This window comes from Moschus berezovskii, chromosome 7 (assembly GCF_049115385.1).
Source record: "Moschus berezovskii isolate FMDL1 chromosome 7, NW_MosBer_1.0, whole genome shotgun sequence".
In the NCBI taxonomy this organism is placed as follows: Eukaryota; Metazoa; Chordata; class Mammalia; order Artiodactyla; family Moschidae; genus Moschus; species Moschus berezovskii.
The window spans coordinates 56398666-56420583 of NC_142466.1; the positions used below are offsets into that span (position 1 = coordinate 56398666).

The 21918-nt window shown below is 38.6% G+C and overlaps 1 long non-coding RNA gene across 1 annotated transcript; it reads left to right on the forward strand.

Annotated features, from left to right (window-relative positions):
- Nucleotides 1-319: 319 nt before the first annotated feature.
- LOC129556744 (uncharacterized) lies at nt 320-9207 on the forward strand. The gene is made up of 4 exons (XR_008686081.2): nt 320-491; nt 1784-2014; nt 3991-4078; nt 8546-9207. It is a non-coding gene; the product is annotated as an uncharacterized LOC129556744 (long non-coding RNA).
- Nucleotides 9208-21918: the final 12711 nt, after the last annotated feature.

Sequence of the window (21918 nt, forward strand, 5' to 3'; positions counted from 1 at the left end):
TTGAACAAGGGTGAGAGATTTCCTCTAAACTGACTTAGCAGGATTATTGCTACAATTGGACTGCAGACCCCAGAATAATGCCTAGTCAAAAAGGGGACTCAGAGAAGCCTAGTTAAATTTTTGTCAAAGATAGAATCTTTTCCAATAATGTGATAATTAAATGTTAATTTTAGCTGAGGGGCACCATACTCTTTTCCACTAGCACTATTTTGTTCCCATCAGAAATGCATAAAGGTTCCAATTTTCCATAACCTTGATCACACTTCTTATTTCTTGAGGCTTTTTGTTTCACTTCATTTTGTTTCTGTAATAGCCATTCTAGGTGTTCATTGGAAGGACTGATGCTAAAGCTGAAACTCCAATACTTTGGCCACCCCATGTGAAGAGTTCACTCACTGGAAAAGACTCTGATGCTGGAAGGGATTGGGGGCAGGAGGAGAAGGGGATGACAGAGAATGAGATGGCTGGATTGCATCACCGACTCGATGGAGGTGAGTTTGAGTGAACTCCGGGAGTTGGTGATGGACAGGGAGGCCTGGCGTGCTGTGATTCATGGGGTCGCAAAGAGTCGAGCGACTGAACTGAACTGAGCTGAACTGAATGGGTAGGAAGGTCTGACCTTCATTTCCCTGATTATTAGTGTTGTTGAGCATTTTCATGTGTGATTTTCTTTTTTTTTTGACCATTGCTTATCTTCTTTTAAGAAATGTCTATTCAGGTCCTTTGCCCATGTTTTTCTCTTATTTTGTCATTGTTGAATTGTAAGAGTTCTTTATATTTTCTAGATGTTAATCCTTTTTCAGATAAATAATTTGCAAATATTTTCTCTCATTTTATAGATTGCCTTTTCACTATGTTAATGGTGCCCTTTAATGCACAAAAGTTTTAATTTTGATTAAGTACAAATGATCTATTTTGTTGTTGCTTTCCCCACAATGTTTTAGTATCGTGTCCAAAAAATTATTGCAAAATCCAATGTCATGGATGTTTTCCCCAAGTTTTCTTCTGATAGGTTAATAGTTTTATTATAAAACTAATTTTTACTGTGATATATTTATTATTTTGAGTTAATTTTGTACATGGCATAATGAAAGGGTCCAACTCCATTCTCTTGCATCTGGAAATCCAGTTTTTACACCATTTGCTGAAAAAACTGTCCTTTCATCATTAATGATCTTGGGAATTGTAGAAAAACATATATGTAAATATTTTTCTGGGCTTCCTCAGTGGCTCAGATGATAAAGAATCTGCCTGCAATGCAGGAGACCCAGGTTCAATTCCTGGGTGGGGAAGATCCCCTGGAGAAGGGAATGGCAACCCACTCGAGTATTCTTGCCTAGAAAATTCTGTGGACAGAGGTACCTAGTGGGCTACAGTCCATGGGGTTGCAAAGAATTGGACAACTAACAGATTGTTAGTTGAAGTCTGAGCAACTAACAGATTTCATTTTCATATATGTAAGGATTTATTTCTGGGTTCTTTACTCAATTCCATTGATCAGTGTGTCTGTGTTTATGGCAGTACCAAACTCTTTTGATTACTATTGCTTTATAGTAAGTTTTGAAATCAGAAAATATGAGATCTCCAACTTTGTTCTTATTTTTCAAAATTGGTTTTGGTATTTAGAGTCTGTTGAGATTCCATGTGTGAAACTTACCAGAATGAAAAACATTAAACAGTATGTGAAAGAAAATACTTGTGATTTATAAAAATTGAGACTGTGTAAGGCTTTAGCACAGTGCAGAATATGCCATAGACCAAATGTTGTCTATTTCACCAACAGGATAGCAGGCCAATGAAATGATTCACTCCTGAGTTCCTGATCCCAGACTTAGACAGCTCTGTTGGAATACCTTCCAGAGGACATCTGCATGACTAATCTCCAATCACATCTCTCTAAGAGGGCTCTTGATTGAGCCCTAAATTTAATGACAAGTGCCTTAATAAATGTCACACAGAGGAGAGACTGGGAGAAGACTGAGACAGAGATTGGAATGATACATCTACAGCTCTTGTAAGCAGCAGAAGTTTCAAAGTTTACACCCATGAATTCTCCAGTAGAAGGCATTATAATCAGAGGCTAAGAGCACAGCTGTTGTTGGTTAGTCATTCAGTTGTGTCTGACTGTGACCCCATGACGCCAGGCTCCCCTGTCCCTCACTTTCTTCTGGAGTTTGCGCAAATCCATGTCCATTGTTAGTCTATTTTCTAATTTCTCTTTGGCTCAAAATTTATCTGCCAAACAGAGAAAGAAATAGCAGCTCATTTAGAAGTTGGATATAAGAAATAATTGATATAATATGTAAAGTACTTTCGATGTTTATTCCTTGTAAGTGCACAATAAACATTAGCTGCCACAATTATTATTATGGAAAGGATTTTCCTCTTAATCAATGGGAATGCAGGGCAGTTCTCATTATCGTCTACTAACAAAGCTTTCAAATGACACAGTGTCAAGCAATTATTACCAATTGTCTGTAACATGAGACTCGAAGGAGGAATTTTATATAACTGTGTAATGTCTATACATTAATCCAGTGTGGGGTTATCTGTACTAAGAAGGTAATACTTAAAGAAAAACTTCAGTACTAAAAAAAGTGGGTTTTTTTGGTAACTAAGTATGACATGACTAAATGCTGGTTAGGAAAAGTTCTGCCCCTGTGTCAGAAAGTTCCTACGGTTTGTAAGCCCTTGTCAGATTTTTTTTTTTAATCATATTATTTTGAGAATTTCAATATTTAGAAATATATGATGTTTTGTGAATAGGATACCATATCTCAGGGCCTGAAAGTTACTCTTTGAGGTTTAGCACTCTCTTTGTGGGCTTGCTTTCTTCATCATGTGAGAAAGTACTTGCTATCAATGATCCTTCTTGGACAATCACTAAAAGCTGCCTTGAAATCGTAAATAATTATTGGGCCAAAAACGCCAAAGCTTTAAAGAAAAGTCTGTTATGTAATAACTTATAGACATCTTGACAGGAAAATGTCAATGAGCCACAGATCATTTCCCTAATAACACGTAGAAAAACTAGACTGTACATGCTGGAGAGGTAGAAAAATTGATGTTTATCCTGGTCAAACAAAAACTTGATGCGGATAATTTTTTCTCAATTCAAAGCTATGAATGTCATACTCAGAAGTTAACTGTTCTAGTTGTGGAAAAACGAATCTGTCCACTTGATGAAGGCTCCGGAGATGCTACCAACATGCCAGCAAAAGGGAACCTGAGTTTCCTAGTTTTTTCATTTCGCCCATCTTCCTGCTCCTGCGCTTGGTCTCCCAGAGCGCTGAGAGCATGCCCCAGGTTTCCTGAAATTCTCAGTAAAGCAGTACCTCTGCACCATTGTCTTTTTGCTTCCTGCTCTTTGCTTTCTTGCTACATACCTTTCCACCGTAATTCTGTTTATCAGCAGCAATTGAAAAACAGTTAAGTTTTTCCATCCTCCTTTCCAAGATCAGTTTCCATCCGACACCCTTTTTGAGACGCCTTGCTCCAGGTGTAGTCCCTCTCCCTCCACTCACGCTGCTGCTGCTCCTGCTAAGTCGCTTCAGTCGTGTCCGACTCTGTGTGACCCCATAGACGGCAGCCCACCAGGCTCCGCTGTCCCTGGGATTCTCCAGGCAAGAACACTGGAGTGGGTTGCCATTTCCTTCTCCAATGCATGAAAGTGAAAAGTGAAAGTGAAGTCGCTCAGTCCTGTCTGACTCTTAGCGACCCCATGGACTGCAGCCTACCAGGCTCCTCCGTCCATGGGATTTTTCTAGACAAGAGGACCACTCACGCTGGAATTCCCCAATTTCCAGGATCTAATTCTGGCTGCAGAGACCTCTCTAGTCTTCCCTCTAGCTCTCAAACGCCCTAATCCAGCTCCAAACTCCTCCCCACATGGGTCCAAGGTCCACCCCTCACTTTCTAGAACTAGAATGTTCTCTCCCAGCCTTTCCCCAGGCCTGCTGCTTCTGTAACCACACTGTTCCTGTTTCCTAGGATAACCTCAGCTTTCTTCAAAAGCTTGTCTGTTGTTCAATCCTTCCACCAGATTCCTCATGTTTGACTGCAAGATTTCTGGGCACAGGTGAGCCTTCCAAGCTTCACTGTAACTTAACTGAATGGATTTGTTGATCTCACAGCCAGTTGTTTTCTCCCCAGAAAGGACAGCAACTTGGAATGCCCCTTAGTCGTATTGAGGAACTTTTTAACATGCCTCCGCCCCTAGAGATTTGGATTTAATTGATCCCTTTGGGATGTGGACCCTGCAATGGTTTCACAGCTTCTGGAGGAGGCCTGATGTGTGTGTGTGTTTAGTTTTGAGAATCAGTGCAAAAGCCTTCAACTTCCTCGTGCTCTTTTCACCTGGTTCTTCTCTTAAAGGGTTAGAGTTCACCTTAATTCCATGCAAATGGGAAGCAAAAGGGTTAGAGTTCACCTTGAATTTTTGACGATGCAGCAGCCCGCCCTTGGTGAGATGAACACCCTCTGTTCTCAGACCCACTTCACCCCAAAACAACAGGAACAGAATGTGCCTTCAGAGCTTTCCAAGAAAGTTTCTGGGAAAGTTGGCAATGTGTCTGGGTCTGGTAAACTGCCGAGGAGAATTTCTTACAGACAAGAAGCGCCCAAGTTGAAAAAGAATCCAAAGCAGTCACACAGTTACTTACATTTGTTGATGACTGCTCTGGGAACTCTGGCAATTAACCCTGGACATCACACTCAGGCTTCTGCCCAGTGTTTCCTTCTACCTTTGATTACTTAAGGCTGGAGCTGACCTTCAAGGTCTTCTAGTCTGAAGGGACCATTTTATAGATGAGAAAACTGACACCAAAAGAGATTATAATTTAACGGAGTTCCCACAGCTAAATAGCGAGAAAGGTAGGTGGGGCAACCCAGTCATCTTTGCGGGAGTCAAATCACACTTACTTCTAACCACACCCATTCTCATCTACTTAGTAGTCTGCTTTGAAAACACCGATAATAGGACTATTGTCAACATACAAATTAATAGTTTGGTGAATGCCTAAGAGAAATGAACTTTTTTGACTTTTGTGAAAAAGCAAGTACTCCAAGTAATTGGTGATTTGATAGTAAGTTTAAAAAGCATGGGAAATAGGGACTTCTCTGGTGGTCCAGTGGCTAAGACTCTACAAGTTCCTCAGTTGGGGAACTAGGTCCCACATGCCGCAACTAAGAGTTTGGACTCTTCAACTGAACACAATAATGGAAGAAAAAGATCACCAGGCCACAATTAAACGTTTCCCAACATAATTAAGACCTGGCTGCTGCTGCTGCTGCTAAGTCACTTCAGTCGTGTGTGACTCTGTGTGACCCCATAGACGGAAGCCCACCAGGCTCCCCCGTCCCTGGGATTCTCCAGGCAAGAACACTGGAGTGGGTTGCCGTTTCCTCCAATGTGTGAAAGTGAAGTCACTCAGTCGTGTCGACCCTGGCACAGCCAAATAAATAAGTAAATGTATTTTGTTAATGAGAAATAAATGAGGAAAATTATTATTTTTTTATCTTGTGAAGCCTTTCTGTAACAGGATGATACATTATCTCACAGAGGTATGAGTTTTGAAAGACAGTGTGGATTAGTGCTTAGTTCTGGATCTGGCACCTAGTAAGAGGATAAATGGTCATAGAAGCAGGAGAGGTTTCACAAAATCAGCATGCTGCAAAGCTGCAGCACATTGACATTCTCACTGTTTTCTTCCTGAACTGAGAGAAAAAGAAAAGTTTTGCAAATTGCAGCTGTTGCATTGATTAGGGACTCAAGTTTTTCTTCTTAGTTTAACTGCACTTTTTTTTTTCCCCCATGAAAAGAAGTTGATCTTTAACTTTCAACTCCAAAGTTTATTTCTTAGGAAACAATGCCAACCAAGTGAGTATAATTAACCACATTTTATCAGTGAACTTGGATAGGTGAAACAATCAAATAAGATAGGTAACATGGTTTTTCCTGCATATTCAGGGTGGGAGAGTTAAGATACACATTTCTTTGGTCCTTGGTGCTTTTTTTAAAAGTAGAATGTAAATATAGTGCTTTTTACCACCCTATCACTTTCTTCTGAACTGGAAAACAAATTCATTGCTGCTAGCAAGGATGCCTCTCAGTGTGTATATGTATGTATGTATTACATATATATATGAAATCGAGTGCTGGAGTACTCAAAAACCCAAAAGAACTGGATATTTACACTGGCCAATGAGTATACTGCCTGCCAATGTTTTTTGTCTCAAGAACTAATTTGGCAAGTGTGAAATTCAGTTATATTCTTTCAAGGGAGAGAAAGTTTTGTTTTCTGTCTGTAGTTACTATAAAATACAATAGCTGGACTTCCCTTGTGGCACAGTGGATAGAAATCTGCCTGCCAATGCAGAGGACACGGGTTCAGTTTGAACCCTTATCTGGGAAGATTCCATATGCCGTGAAGGAACAAAGCCCACGTGCCACAAGTACTGAAGCACTCACACCCTGGAGCCACCCACTGCAACTAGTGAGCCTGCGTGCTGCAGCTACCAAAGCCCAGGTGTCTAGAGTCTGTGCTCTGCAACAAGAGAAGCCACCACAATGAGAAGCCTGAGCACTGCAAGGAAGAGTAGCCCCCATCAGTCGCAGCTAGAGAAAGCTGGGTCCTGCAATGAGGACCCAGTGCAGGCAGATAAATAGATAAAATCTTAAAAATGCAATAACTAACAAAAATATTCTTCATGTCTATTAAACTTTGTTTTGCAGGGGAGAGAGGTACAACCCTCTTGGTAACAGAAACCAGTTTTAGCTAGTTTAAACAGAAAAGAATTCAGTCTGAGGACAAAATCTCATGAAGACACTAGAAACAGTGAATACAAGGTCATGAGACCACTCTCTATCTTTTATTTCTTTTCCTTTTTACTTCGTTTATTTTTCAGACCATTTCTCACAGTTTCTCAGGTCCTCCTGGCAGGTGAAATGTCCCCAAGTTTTATTTTCAGATTTATGTCTTATAGACCTAGCTGTCCAATGAGAAGATGAACCTTCACAGTCCCAGTTACATATTCCTAAGGTTCATCTTGATCTGAAGGCTTATCCTTGGATCAACCATCTGTGACTATATGGACAGGTTTCAAACCAGTAGAATTGCTTCAGAAAGTCACTTGTACAAGCAGGCTGAAAAGTTTAAGAACAGACTAGGCAGACAGCCAATTAGATTTCTACTAAACGGCTTGTAATTCACCAAGTACTTTTTAAAAAAAAATAATTTCATTTGTTTATTTATTTTTGGTTATGCTGGGTCTTTGTTGCTGCATGGGCTTTTCTGTAGCTGCAGAGTGAGGGCTACTCTCCTTTGCAGTGCTCTGGCTGCTCGCTGCGGTAGCTTCTTTTGTTGTGGACCATGGACTCTAGGGCACCCAGGCTTCAGGAGTTTTGGCACGTAGGCTGAGTTGTGGCTCCCAGGCTCTAGAGCCCAGGCTCAGTAGTTGTAGCATTAGGGTTTAGTTGCTCTGCTGCACATGGGATCTTCCCAGATCAGAGAGTGAACCCATGTCTCCTGCATTGGCCAATAGACTCTTACTCCTGAGCCAGTTGGGAAGCCCTAACCAAGTACTTTTTAGTGATGACTGCATTTCATCCTCACACAATGACAGATGACACTATACACAGTTTTTTATAGCACTTATTACTTTGTAATCTTATTTTTGTTCTCCTAGTTTCCTCATTAATCTGTGAAATTCTGTTTTGTATTTTTCAGTGCCTGACATTAGGGTGTTCAATAAATATTTGTTGAGAAAATGTATGACTAATTTTTGTTAAGTAGAACACAGATGAGACAACCGGGATGCACTTAGATGAAGTGACAGGATGAAGATTCCTTCAGCTAATGAGTATGAAATCAGGTTCTATAGCCTCAATCCATTTGCCACCCACCAGGCTGCTTCCTACAGTGTTATCCTCTTCTTCTGTCTATGATGTCAACAACTGACATGAAAGGATTTAGTCTGATGGTTAGAATCATGAAAATAATAGAATTGAGATAGACATACAGTGAATTTTACAAGAATTTAATTTTACCCTCTTGGTGCATTGTTTAAGAATAGTTTTCATCTAAATATAAAGAGTCTGTACTTTTCTCCTAAATGTTTACATGGAGAAAGACTACTTAGTCTATGCTTAGAATAGCAAAAATGATGGTTAAATTTTTCTATTTTAGGTGTTTTATACCTGAAAATTATATTCGGCATGGCAGTCACTTCTGGAGAGGTGACCACTTCTCTCATAATTTTGGTGATGGTTTTTGTTTTTGTAAGAGAACTAGGAAACAAAGGGAGAAAGGAGGTGTTTCCTCCTGGCCCATGGTCCCTCCCCATGGTGGAAAATCTTCTTCAGCTTAGAGACCATCCTTACCTTACATTCATGGAAATGAGGAAGAAATATGGAGATGTCTTTCTCATCAGACTTGGCATGGTGCCTGTCCTGGTGGTGAATGGGATGGAAATGGTGAAAGAAGTGCTACTCAAAAATGGAGAGCATTTTGCAGCCTGACCTAACATGTATACATTTTCTTTCCAGGCACAATGAAAGTGTCTACGTTTTCAGTCAATTATGGGGAGAGTTGGAAACTTCTTAAGAAAATTGCTTCCAATGCTTTACGAACATTTTCTAAAGCAGAAACAAAATCCTCCACCTGCTCTTGCTTACTTGAAGAACATGTCATCGAGGAAGTCTCTGAGCTGGTAAAAGTCTTCACAGAATTGACTTCCAAGAGTGGCGGCTTTGAACCTAGAGGTGCTATTACCTGTGCTATGGCCAATGTTGTCTGTGCCCTTTGCTTTGGCAAGAGATATGACCACATTAATGAGGAGTTTCTTAGAATTGTTAAAACAGATGATGACTTACTCAAGGCCTCCAGTGCTACAAATCCTGCTGATTCCATACCATGTTTCTGATACCTTCCTTTGCAAATTATAAATGCTCCCTGGGAGTTTTATCATGCCTTGAATCAGGCATTTATTCTCTAATATTTATTACTATTACTGTTTATTGCTATTCTATTTATTCTCTATCAGGCATGTTTATTGCTCTACATGTACAAGATCATCTTACATTGAGAACTCAGACAGTTGTATGTACACCCTGGTTCTTTTACTGTAGATTTTCCATAATGAACCTCACCCAAACCATTAATAAAAGTGAAGTCCAGTCAGAGAGATTATAGGGCAGTATTACTTAGTTCTCATGTTCAGTTCAGTTCAGTTCAGTCGCTCAGTCGTGTCCGACTCTCCGCGACCCCATGAATCACAGCACGCCAGGCCTCCCTGTCCATCACCAACTCCCGGAGTACACTCAAACTCATGTCCACAGAGTCGGTGATGCCATCCAGCCATCTCATTCTCCGTCGTCCCCTTCTCCTCCCGCCCCCAACCTTTCCCAGCATCAGAGTCTTTTCCAGTGAGTCAACTCGTCGCATGAGGTGGCCAAAGTATTGCAGTTTCAGCTTTAGCATCAGTCCCTCCAATGAACATCCAGGATTGATCTCCTTTAGAATGGACTGGTTGGATCTCCTTGCAGTATAAGGGACTCTCAAGAGTCTTCTCCAACACCACAGTTCAAAAGCATCGATTCTTCGGCGATCAGCCTTCTTCACAGTCCAACTCTCACAACCATACATGACCACGGGAAAAACCATTGCCTTGACTAGACGGACCTTGGTTGGCAAAGTAAAAAGAACTTTGAATTTTTTGAAATCTCAGAATTTCCCTACTGTGCAGATAAGGCACACAGGGAAATGTGCTTGAAATATGAATCTGTCCTTGGCTGATAAATGATGATCTACATGTAAATGGGTTTCCTGAAGAAATGACCCAATAATTTTGTTTCTCTAATTTTATCTCTGAAACTATGAGGTCTTAAAAGTATCAGCATAGTTTTTTCAGAAAGTTCTTTGAATAATTATAAGGAATGTTCTATAGGAAGCTTCCAGTTTAGTCTCATATCCTTCTTGAGTTTCTTTCCTAGGGATAAATGAACTTTGAGATCATAACACATGTAGAAACCTTCTCCAGATGACAGAAGCAAACCTTTTTGTGAGGCCATTGAAGTGTTTTTGGCCCAATTTGATGGTCCACAGAAAAGAACATTTCTCTCTCGAATTATGTAAACACTAGAAAAAAATCCTAGTTGTTAGGGAACTATTTCCTGAGTGTAAAGCATTGCGGGGGAAAAACATGAAAAAGTGGATAATTGAACAAATGAAGAGAGTGAGGACTTAAGTCCCATCTGATTAAAAGGAATGGGCAGAAAACAATCTGTATCAAGGTACCAGCCTGGAATTCTAGATCAGATACTGTAAATAAAAGTTTGTGAAATTCATAAAAATTTTTTCCTACACCCTGACCTATCCCAATCCCACCTCCTTCTGCATGGTGATTATAGTAAAATTCTTCCAATAGGTTTGAAAACCTCTTATATTTATTGCTTAGCATTTTCTCTATAAGTTAACCTCTAATTTTTCTAAGTGTGCTTCCAGACGTAGGCATACTCTTTATTGATTGAAAAAAAAAAAACTTTTAAGAAGAAAATTGAGTTTGATAACTTGGTTTTCTTCACTACACTCTTTTATGATTGAGCATTACCACTGACAAGCAAAATTAGTTGCAAGATTTAAAACGATCTACTTATGTTCTTTACATTCCTAAGTTAATTGGGTTCATTTCAAATTACATGGTAAGATGGCTCTTCCTGCATGAGAGTCACATGTACTGTAAAATGTAGGAAGGGATGAATAATCATGTTAAGGTTTGTATCCTCAGGACCATATCCAAGATATCACTGATGCTCTGATTAATGCATGCCACAGCAAATACGCTGTCACCAAAACAACCACCTTAAATGATGATGAAATCATCAGCTCTGTGAGTGACCTCTTTGGAGCTGGTATGTAGGACTATTTATCAGTATTTAAGGTGAATGACAGTTAATCACAATTTACTATTTTCTGCTGTAAAGTATTTCCCTCTTTTGATATTGGCCATAGATGGGGAAACAGTGGAAACAGTGTCAGACTTTATTTTTTTGGGCTCCAAAATCACTGCAGATGCTGATTGCAGCCATGAAATTAAATGACACTTACTCCTTGGAAGGAAAGTTATGACCAGCCTAGATAGCATATTAAAAAGCAGAGACATTACTTTGCCAACCAAGGTTCGTCTAGTCAAGGCTATGGTTTTTCCCGTGGTCATGTATGGATGTGAGAGTTGGACTGTGAAGAAAGCTGATCGCCAAAGAATTGATACTTTTGAACTGTGGTGCTAGAGAAGACTCTTGAGAGTCCCTTGGACTGCAAGGAGATCCAACCAGTCCATTCTAAAGGAGATCAATCCTGGGTGTTCATTGGAAGGACTGATGCTAAAGCTGAAACTGCAATACTTTGGCCACCTCATGCGACGAGTTGACTCACTGGAAAAGACTCTGATGCTGGGAAGGATTGGGGGCGGGAGGAGAAGGGGACAACAGAGAATGAGATGGCTGGATGGCATCACCGACTCGATGGACATGAGTTTGAGTGAACTCCGGGAGTTGGTGATGGACAGGGAGGCCTGGCGTGCTGTGATTCATGGGGTTGCAAAGAGTCGGTCACGACTGAGTGACTGAACTGAACTGATTTACTACTCTTAAGTCTAAATCCCACTCCCTGTCCCTTTGCCAACCCGTTGACATTTATTCTTAATTTGTTTAAGTTCTGTTTTTTTGTCTTATGTATTCTTATAAAATGGGCTTGATATTTTCATGTACTAGTGTGTATTCTTATATTTATCATGAACTTTAATATATGTAAATTACCATTGTTATTTACATCTCATTTCTAACTTTTTTCATGAAACCCTATATTTTTAAGATCCAATCATGGTTGTCAGGTGTATTTCTAATTTGCCGTTTCTAACAACTGCATAGTACTCTATGGTCTGTACCCTCCTCACATTTTACTAGTCGGTGTCTCAGTAATGCAGATATTGAATATCTTGCCAATGCTAAGATGACCATCTTTGTGCATCAATTTTGTCTCCTTTTTCATTGTACTCTTATGTTATGAAGCAGAATTTCTGGGTCACATAGTAAAAGGATTCTTGTGTTTTTCATACAGATTATCAATATCCTTTTCAGGAAGATAATTTATATCGCCATCACACCACTATCATTCTTAACACTTTATAGTGTTTTTTTTTTCTTCTTCTTAAACCATTTTTACCTATTAATGGAAGCAATTTTCAGGTATGGAGGTCTGAGGAAGTTATCATGGTGGGCACATGATTTGCCTTCAGCTTTGCGCTCAAGTTTGGATAAGGCTTCCCAAGTGACTCAGCGGTAAACAATCCACCTGTGAATGCAGGAGACCTAAGAGATGCAGGTTCCATCCCTGGGTTGGGAAGATCCCTTGGAGGGCATAGCGACCCATTACAGTATTTTTGCCTGGGGAATCCCGTGACAAAGGAGCCTGGTGGGCTACATACAGTCCATAGAGTTGCAAAGATTTGGACATGACTGAAAAGACTTATTCACTTTGAAGATAGGGATAATATATCACCCCTCTTCCTATGATACCAACTCTAGCACTCTTTCGAAGATGAAATTTCCATATATATGAGTTAGTATACTGTATTGGTGTTTTTCTTTCTGGCTTACTTCACTCTGTATAATAGGCTCTAGTTTCATCCACCTCATTAGATTCAAATGCAATCTTTTTAATGGCTGAGTAATACTCCATTGTGTATATGTACCAAAGCTTTCTTATCCATTCGTCTGCAGACGGACATCTAGGTTGCTTCCATGTCCTGGCTATTATGAACAGTGCTGCAATGAACATTGGAGTACGTGTCTCTTTCAGTTCTGGTTTCCTCGATGTGTATGCCCAGGAATGCCATGTATACAAGACAGCAAAAGAGACACAGATGTATAGAACAGTCTTTGGGACTCTGTGGGAGAGGGTGAGGGTGGGATGATTTGGGAGAATGGCATTGAAACATGTATGTTGTCATATGTGAAACGAATCGCCAGTTCAGGGTCGATGCATGTTACAGGATGCTCAGGGCTGGTGTGCGGGGATGACCCAGAGGGAGGATAAAGGGAGGAGGGAGGTGGGAGGGGGGTTCAGGAAGGGGAACTCATGTACACCCAGGGCAGATTCATGTCAATGTATGGCAAAACCAACCAATATAATATTGTAAAATAATCAGCCTCCAATAAAAAATAAATAAATAAGAAGATGAAATTTCCTTCTCAGACACAATGTCATGCTGACTCACTGAAACTTTGAAGGATGTACCCCTGTCATGTTTGATGTTTGTTCTTTGTTCTGACAAAATACAAAACTGTGGTTCAGGAATCTTTAATGGAGCTGGACGGTCATTGTAGACATAGTTTCAGACTCGTTCCTGCATCACTGAGAACTTGAATTTTCTGTGCTATATCAAACTCAAGGAAAACACCAGCCATTTTCAAAACAATATCTGCTAGTAGCTGCCAGCTGCAAACTTATGGTTTGAAGGTTTCTCCTTGTAACTAAGCAACTATTTCGGACCCTAGGCAATCCTTGCTTAACAACCACACTTACTTCTTTCCAACTCCAACCATAATTCTTGACAGACACCTTATGTAACTTTGAAGTTTTTTCCTATACAAGCTTTCCCCATTTTAATTCTGGGGAAACACAATTCAAGTGCTTCTTGAATCTGTCTCCTGGGCTACAGTCCTCAGTTTAACTCAAATGAAACTCTGTTCTAGGGACTTCCCTGGCAGTTCAGTTGTCTGGTTGGAGAGCTAAGATCCCACATGCCTTGTGATGTAATATTGTAACAAATTCAGTAAAGGCTTTAAAATGGTCCACATCAAAAAATCTTTTTTTAAAAAAGCTCTCTTCTATTCCTATTACAGATTGTTTATTATTTGTGCTGACACTATCAAATTTCTTATAGTTCTTGTAAGATATTAGACTGTAGAAAGCAAATTCCTGTAGTATAACAGCAACAACAGCAAAATTCTAAAGATGTTTAAACAGTTTCATTTTAGGTGGAATATTCTTCAGACTTGTATTCTCCTTTCTTCTTTAAGCCATAGTTATTGGCAATTGGGTTCACTTTTTTCCTGCTGCTGCTGCTAAGTCACTTCAGTCGTGTCTGACTCTGTGTGACCCCATAGATGGAAGCCTACCAGGCTTCCCCATTCCTGGGATTCTCCAGGCAAGAACACTGGAGTGGGTTGCCATTTCCTTCTCCAATGTGTGAAAGTGAAAAGGGAAAGTGAAGTCACTCAGTCGTGTCCGACCCTTAGTGACCCCACGGACTGCAGCCCACCAGGCTCCTCCATCCATGGGATTTTCCAGGCAAGAGTACTGGAGTGGCTTGCCATTGCCTTCTTTGCACTTTTTTCCTAGGATCTACATATTTGTATTCCTGAATTTCCTTTGCAAACAGAGGCATTTGTTTCTTTGTATTATTTTTCCTCATGCCAAAATAAGTAGTAGGTTGCTTAAGCCTTGATATAAAAAGAAAAGTTTATGATGATCAAAACCTGAATCCTGATATTTATCCAAATAGTCCTAGGTCTTTGGTATAATGTTCACGGCTCTACAGTGTGCAAAATCAGTGTCTTTTATGCAGCATTCATGACTTGTTTTGTTTTCTTTTAATAGCAAATAGAGACAATGTATTCTGAATAGAATTCCATGTTCTCATATCGTGCTGTACGATACTATAGACACCATTGTTGGCAAATACATTTGGGCAATTTATTTTCAGGATAATTCCTTGCACTATGAAGTCATGTTAGAAATTTTATGGCATAAGAACTGTTGAATTTACTGGCTCACTGCAAGAGATTGCCCTGTTCAAAAAATGTAAAACCAGGTCTTGAGAAGAGATGTTTGGCAAGGAGTTCTCTTTGCTCTGAAGCTAAATTTGGATATATTTCTTGCACATGTTGTGATGCAAGGTTGTTTAGAGAACAAACAAATTCTGAAGTCCCAGTGCAGTGAAACCACAAATTTGAATTAGAGACTCACTTTGTCTCTTGTGTGGTCCTGGTAAAATAGTTAACCATCTCTGTGCTGAGTATTTCTCATCTCTAGAGTGAGACTAATTATAGGCCCCATTTCAAATGACAGGGCAATCAAGTGATCAATATTTGGAATTATCAATATTTGGAATTATCACTGTTATTGTTGTCATCATCATCGTGAAAACTTTAAATGTTATATTGATGGAACCATTCATTTTTGCTACTAGATTTTGTAAGATTTAGTAGAAAACACAAATAACATTTTTAATGTTGGCAATAGTGTTAGTCATTCAGTCATGTCCAACTCTTTGCGACCCCATGAATGTAGCCTGCCAGGCCCCTCTGTCCATGGAATTTTTCAGGCAAGAATACTGGAGTGGATAGTTGTTTCCTTCTCCAGAGGATCTTCCCAACCCAGGGATCGAACCCTGGTCCCGTACACTGCAGGCAGAGTCTTTGCCATCTGAACCATTAGGTCATGACTGAATTGAATTTACAATTAGAACAGCCTAGAAAAACTGTTTAATGTGATATTTCTGACTGTAGGTTTTCAAGAAAACTGATTGATTGCATTCTTTGATATAGTATAAAGTCATCCTTGAGAAAAGATGAAGTTTTATATAGACTTTTTAGCTTTAATTTTCATAAGAAATGAAAAGCATTTACCAATGTATGCTGTTGCTGCTGCTAAGTCGCTTCAGTCATGTTCGACTCTGTGTGACCCCATAGACGGCAGCCCACCAGGCTCCCCCGTCCCTGGGATTCTCCAGGCAGGAACACCGGAGTGGGTTGCCATTTCCTTCTCCAATGCATGAAAGTGAAAAGTGAAAGTGAAGTCACTCAGCCGTGTCCAACTCTTAGCGACCCCATGGACTGTAGCCTTCCAGGCTCCTCCGTCCATGGGATTTTCCAGGCAAGAGTACTGGGGTGGGGTGCCATTGCCTTCTCCATACCAATGTATAGATAATATCAAAAGTGAAGACACCGTGTTTAAAGAATGAATTTTTAAAGAACTTATGTAAACCCGGGGCGAATTCATGTCAATGTATGACAAAACCAACCAATATAATATTGTAAAATAATTTGCCTCCAATAAAAAATAAATTAATTACCAAAAAAAAAAAAGAAAAAAAATAAAATAACTATACTAAAAGTTAGTATTTCAAAAAATTGAATGTACTCAACCTTCCATTATGCACTATACAAACTTACGGCCTTGAAGCCAGGTAAGTCCAAGTTTACATCCCACCTGTCTCTTCTGAGTTTAGTCACCTTAAGCAAGGTCCATAAGGTCCTCGAGGCACAGTTCTCTCCTCAGTGAAATAAGTGTAGAACAGAATACGCATTCAATAGCTATTTGTGATTTAAGATATTATTATTATATATAGATGATGGCCATTATAACAATGGTTTATTTGTAATGAGCTATTTCCAATGTTTTAATTTGCCTTATAGTAATATCTGTACATTAAAATTTTTTAATTTTCTTATTGTGGTTGTAAGCCCCTTAGATTAAATTTACTATCCTAAATATTTTTATGTGTACAATTCAGTAGTGTCGTGTATATTCACATTGTTGTACAATAGATTTTTAGAACTTTTTCATCTTTTAAAACTATAATTCTATGCCCATTAAACCCCAATTTGCCCTCCCCTCTCCTCCCAACCCTAGGCAACTACCTTTCTAATCTGTTTTTATGATTTTGATGACAATACCTCACATGAGTGGAATCACACATTATTTTCCTTTTTGTGACTAAGTTGTTTCACTTAGCATAATATCCTTGAGGTTCATCTGTATCATAGCAAGTGGCACCATCTCCTTCTTTTTAAAGCTGCAAAATGTTCGATTGCATGTATATACCACATTTTATTTAACCATTCGTCTATCAATGGATGTGTGGATTATTTCCACCTCTTGACTATTGTGAATAATGCCACCATGAACATAGTTTTACAAATCTTTTTAAGTCCATATTTTCAACTGTGTTAAGTATATTTTGAGAAGTGAGGTTGATCGGTCACATGGTAATTCTTTTTTAAATATTTTGAGAGCTCTTCATATTGTTTTCCATAGTGATTTCATCATTTTACATTGCTACCATCAATACATTCAGTTCAGTTCAGTTCAGTCGCTCAGTCGTGTCCGACTCTCCGCGACCCCATGAATCACAGCACGCCATTTAGAGTTCCATTTTTTCTACATTCTCACCAATATATGCTGTTTTCTGTTTTATTGATAGTGGCTATTCTAATGGGCAAGATATTAAGCCTATATTTTGAAATAAACCTTAATGTATAATAATTGTATTTGCAAATATAACTTATAATTGCATTTATAAATACAAATTACAAATACAATTGTATTTGTAAATAATAATTATAAAAATGCATAATAATTGTCAAAGAGCAGTCATATGTAGATTATTTTCCTTGGATTCTTAGTATCCAAATACAAAGTAAATTGAAGATCTGATTTTGCTAATACCTTTTTCCAAGGTACACTTTCTCTTTATTTTCAGGGTTTGAAATAATATCAACATGTATATATTGGAGCTTTCTTTATTTGATATACTATCCAGAAATTCAAGTCAAAATTCAAGAAGAAATTGGTAACATGTTTTCAGATGAAAAATATAATTATTATGAGTATATTTTCATGTTAAATTAATATTTTAAAAATCTTTTTTTCCCTCAGATGAAAACATTGGGATGAAATCACCCAGGTTTGAAGACAGGAAATTTTTACCCTACATAGAAGCTTTTATAAATGAAATATTCAGGCATGCCTCCTTTCTTCCTTTTACTATTCCTCATTGGTAAGAATATGCTTCTTCTTTGGGACAACAACTGTTCCAAAAGTGGTGTGGGAGGAATGTGGAATCTAAAGCATTAGAATGAAGGAAGTTCTTTAAAATCTATATTATGTTAATATTATTTTAATATTTAATTTTATTTTGTAACTCTTTAATGAAATTTAAACTAGAGCAAGGGAAATTATGTGAATGTTTTCCATAACTAAATTATGATGCCATTAACTTTCATCGTATATTTACTAATTAAGGGGAGGGAAGAATATTGAAATTTGGAGCAATGGATAATCTAACCATAATTTATATTTGGCTATTAAGTGTTGTCCAGACTCACTTAACTTACCCCTATGATCAGGCTTGGCCACCTGCTAATGTGATGTGGCTTCATTTTCAATAGCTAAGAATTTTGCTAGACAATAGATGGAGGAAGCTAGTGTTGCCACAACTAGATTGAACAGAGTATACATTTATAGGTATTTGAAAGTTTACCAAACTTTATGCCAGACTCTCCAGCTCCCAAAGACATGCCAGTATAGGCTAAGTAGATGGGCTTTATTAAGTATGCATGTAAACAACTTAAGTTCTAGTAGTTCAAACTGTTTCCATTCCATACAGTTAAGATAAAAAAATTAAACTCTCAGTGCTTTTTCTCTTCCCATCTTTAAATAGTGAAAGTATGGGAATGTCTCTCTCTGCATGTGGTAACTGGCACAGCAGAATGCAGTGGCCTCAGCTCAGGGACCTCAAAGGGGAAGACCGCTAGCTGAGCAGTCAAACCCAGACAGTTAGCCACTCAGTTCCCTGGATTTTGCCTCTCTAGTTTGCTCTCCATATTTCACATGTGATGCTACCTATTCACAGTGATCTCTTTCCTTCAGATCCCCTTTCTGGTTGAAGCAGATTTCATCTTTAACTTAAATTAATAAAAAAGTGAAGTGTTAGCTGATGAGCCATGTCTGTCTTTGTGACCCTATGGACTACAGCCCACCAAGGCTCCTCTGTTCATGGAAATCTTTAGGCAAGAATACGGGTGTGGGTTGCCATTTCCTTCTCCAGGAGATCTTCCTGACCAAGGGATCAAACCCAAGTCTCCTGCATTACAGGCAGATTCTTTACCATCTGAGCCATCAGGGTAGCCCCCCAAAAAGGTCTTACATTTAAAGATGCAGCTCTTCTGTCCCAAAGGCTTCCATAGGGTGACTTTGGGTGCTACATAAAAGAATACAATCTACAATCTTTACGAAGAAATAAGGAATAGAGAACAAATTTACCAGAGGCATTTGGGGTGAAATGAAAGTGATCGTATACTTTGGGATCCTGAAAACACATCTGAGGACCTCACTAATAGGGAGAAACATATTTTAGAAAATAGGTATCTATTATATTATTAAAAGTGAAGAAATGAAGTAATGTAAAAACTACAAAGATCAGATGCATTGGCCAATGAGAGTAGTGTGATATGACCCAAGAATTTTAGCACAAACATATCAATAAAAAGCATCTTATATATATCATTTGGGACTAATCCATTCTATACTTGGATATTTACTATTTTCCATATAAAAGGAAAAGGGATCAAAAGCAGAAAATAAGTTAAAATGAAATAGATTGAAGCAAAATAAATAGGACAATCTTAGGCAAAGGGGGAAAAATGTTTGCTATTACTTGTACTGTATGTACACACATACAAAGGTTAAACAGTACCCTGATAAGTATTTATTGGATATACACTCTTTAAAAGTTGTGTAGAAAGGTACTTTTATATGGGAAGTTTTGGAAACATATATATAGAAAGAGAAACCCTACAATGAATTCATTCATATATTGACTCCTCCTTTAGTATATATAATCACTCATATTTTCATATTAGCAAAATCAAATTTTACATGCTAGGTTTCCAAAGAGTAGGAACATGTGCTTTTTTATGTGGATTAGAATTTGAGCAGCTGAATCCACAGAGGGAGTGACAGGAATGTACTGAGAAAGGCAAGTGGCTACACATTGGAACAGGTAATCCTTCCAACAAATAGGTCCATCCCTTTTTTGGTCTTATCCTTTGTTGGGTTTTGAGGACACCCAGTGAGTAATATCCATATTATTTGCCAAAGTTCAATACCAACTACAAGATGAAAGGTCAGAGAGAGTTTCAAATATTAACTTTCTAAATTAACAGAACTAGTTTGCACAGTTTGGCTGAGAGTTAGTCTAAGGAGGCTTAGTCATAGTTTTCACCTGAGTTAGACATACTTCTCCACTCATACTCTGGTGAAGTTGGGCGACCGCAGTCTTCCTGGGAAGAATGAAACTGGCTCCTCAGCTTAGTCCATTAATAACTATAGATGAGATATACCTTCTCTACAGGTTGGGTAATCAGAAGAGAGAACCCAGAAGTGGCTAAAACAATTGTGTCCAGTGACTGTTCTCAAACTTTTCACATTGAAATGTCACTGAGAGTGAGGGCCATTTTGGAAGTTAGGGAGTACCATTTGGAAACATAACATGATAATCTAAGTCATGCATAATCACAGAAGTATAAAGGGGAAAGGTGTACAGTATGCATGAAGAAGTCTGAGTATGGGACTAGAAAAATAAAATACTTGTTCTAGAAGCAACTTAGATCCTCCAGGTACAACTAATATCATTTCACAGCTAGGAAATGAAATCATAGAGTAGATATGAGATTTGCCCAACATCTCACTTGGAATAATAGCTAGAATTCAGATTTCCTAGTTCCAATTCCATTCCAATTCCTAAATACTTCTAGCAAGTACTAACTGATGTATATTTTTTAATCTATTAGTAAAAGACAAAAACATGCTGCATACAAAGAAAATTCTTTATAATTTCCTTAAAAGTTTCTGGTTGTAATTGCATGTCTACTTATGACCAATTCTGTCATAGAAATACTGTGATGATTTTCTGGAAATTTTAGCTCATAACAATGCCCTCAATGTATTAAATGCTCAATAAGTCTAACAAATACAAAATAAAGAATAAATTAGTAATTTGACAATAGGTAGAAGATACATCAATTAATGAATGAATGGAGATTTATAGAGATGTCATATCATTATTACAGTAAAAAATAATTTTAATGGCTCAGTGGTAAAGAATCCAATTGCAGTGCTGGAGACACAGGTTCAGTCCCTAGCTTGGGAAGATTCCCTGGGGAAGGAAATGGCAGCCCACTCCAGTAATCCTGCCTGGGGAAATACCATGGACAGAGGAGCCTGGTGGGCTATAGTCCAAAGGGTCGCAAAGAGTCAGACATGATTGAGCGACTAAGCACGGAGCTCAAAAAAGATAAATCAATTAATGAATGAATCAAGATTTACAAAGATGTCATATCATTATTACAGTAAAAAATAGCACTAATAAAAATAGTCCATGCATTGCGGGAGGCAGCTTAGCAATGGGTTATTTGAGTTTGTAGGATGTGTTATAATGCTGTATTTCTTTCTTATAGTACTACAGCAGACACTACTCTGAATGGCTATTTCATTCCCAGGAAAACATGCACCTTTATTAATATGTATCAAGTAAATCATGATGAGTAAGTCACCATTTGCTTTTGAACTGTGGTGTTGGAGAAGACTCTTGAGAGTCCCTTGGACTGCAAAGAGATCCAACCAGTCCATCCCAAAGGAGATTAGTCCTGGGTATTCATTGGAAGGACTGATGTTGAAGCTGAAACTCCAATACTTTGCCCACCTGATGCGAAGAGCTGACTCATTGGAAAAGACCCTGATGCTGGGAAAGATTGAGGGCAGGAGGAGAAGGGGATGAAAGAGGATGAGATGGTTGGATGGCATCACCGACTCAATGGACATGGGTTTGGGTGGACTCCAGGAGTTGGTGATGGACAGGGAGACCTGGCATGCCGCGGTTCATGGGGTCACAAAGAGTTGGACATGACTGAATGACTGAACTGAACTGAAATAAACTGAAGTCACCATTTATCTCTTGAGATAAAATTTGCTTATTTCTTTGTTTGCTCTTTATTAATTTGGGAAAAGTTTTCATTCTTCTTAACTAAACTTCATCCCTTCTGTTTCTCTTGAAAGAAGTTGGAGAGAAGTT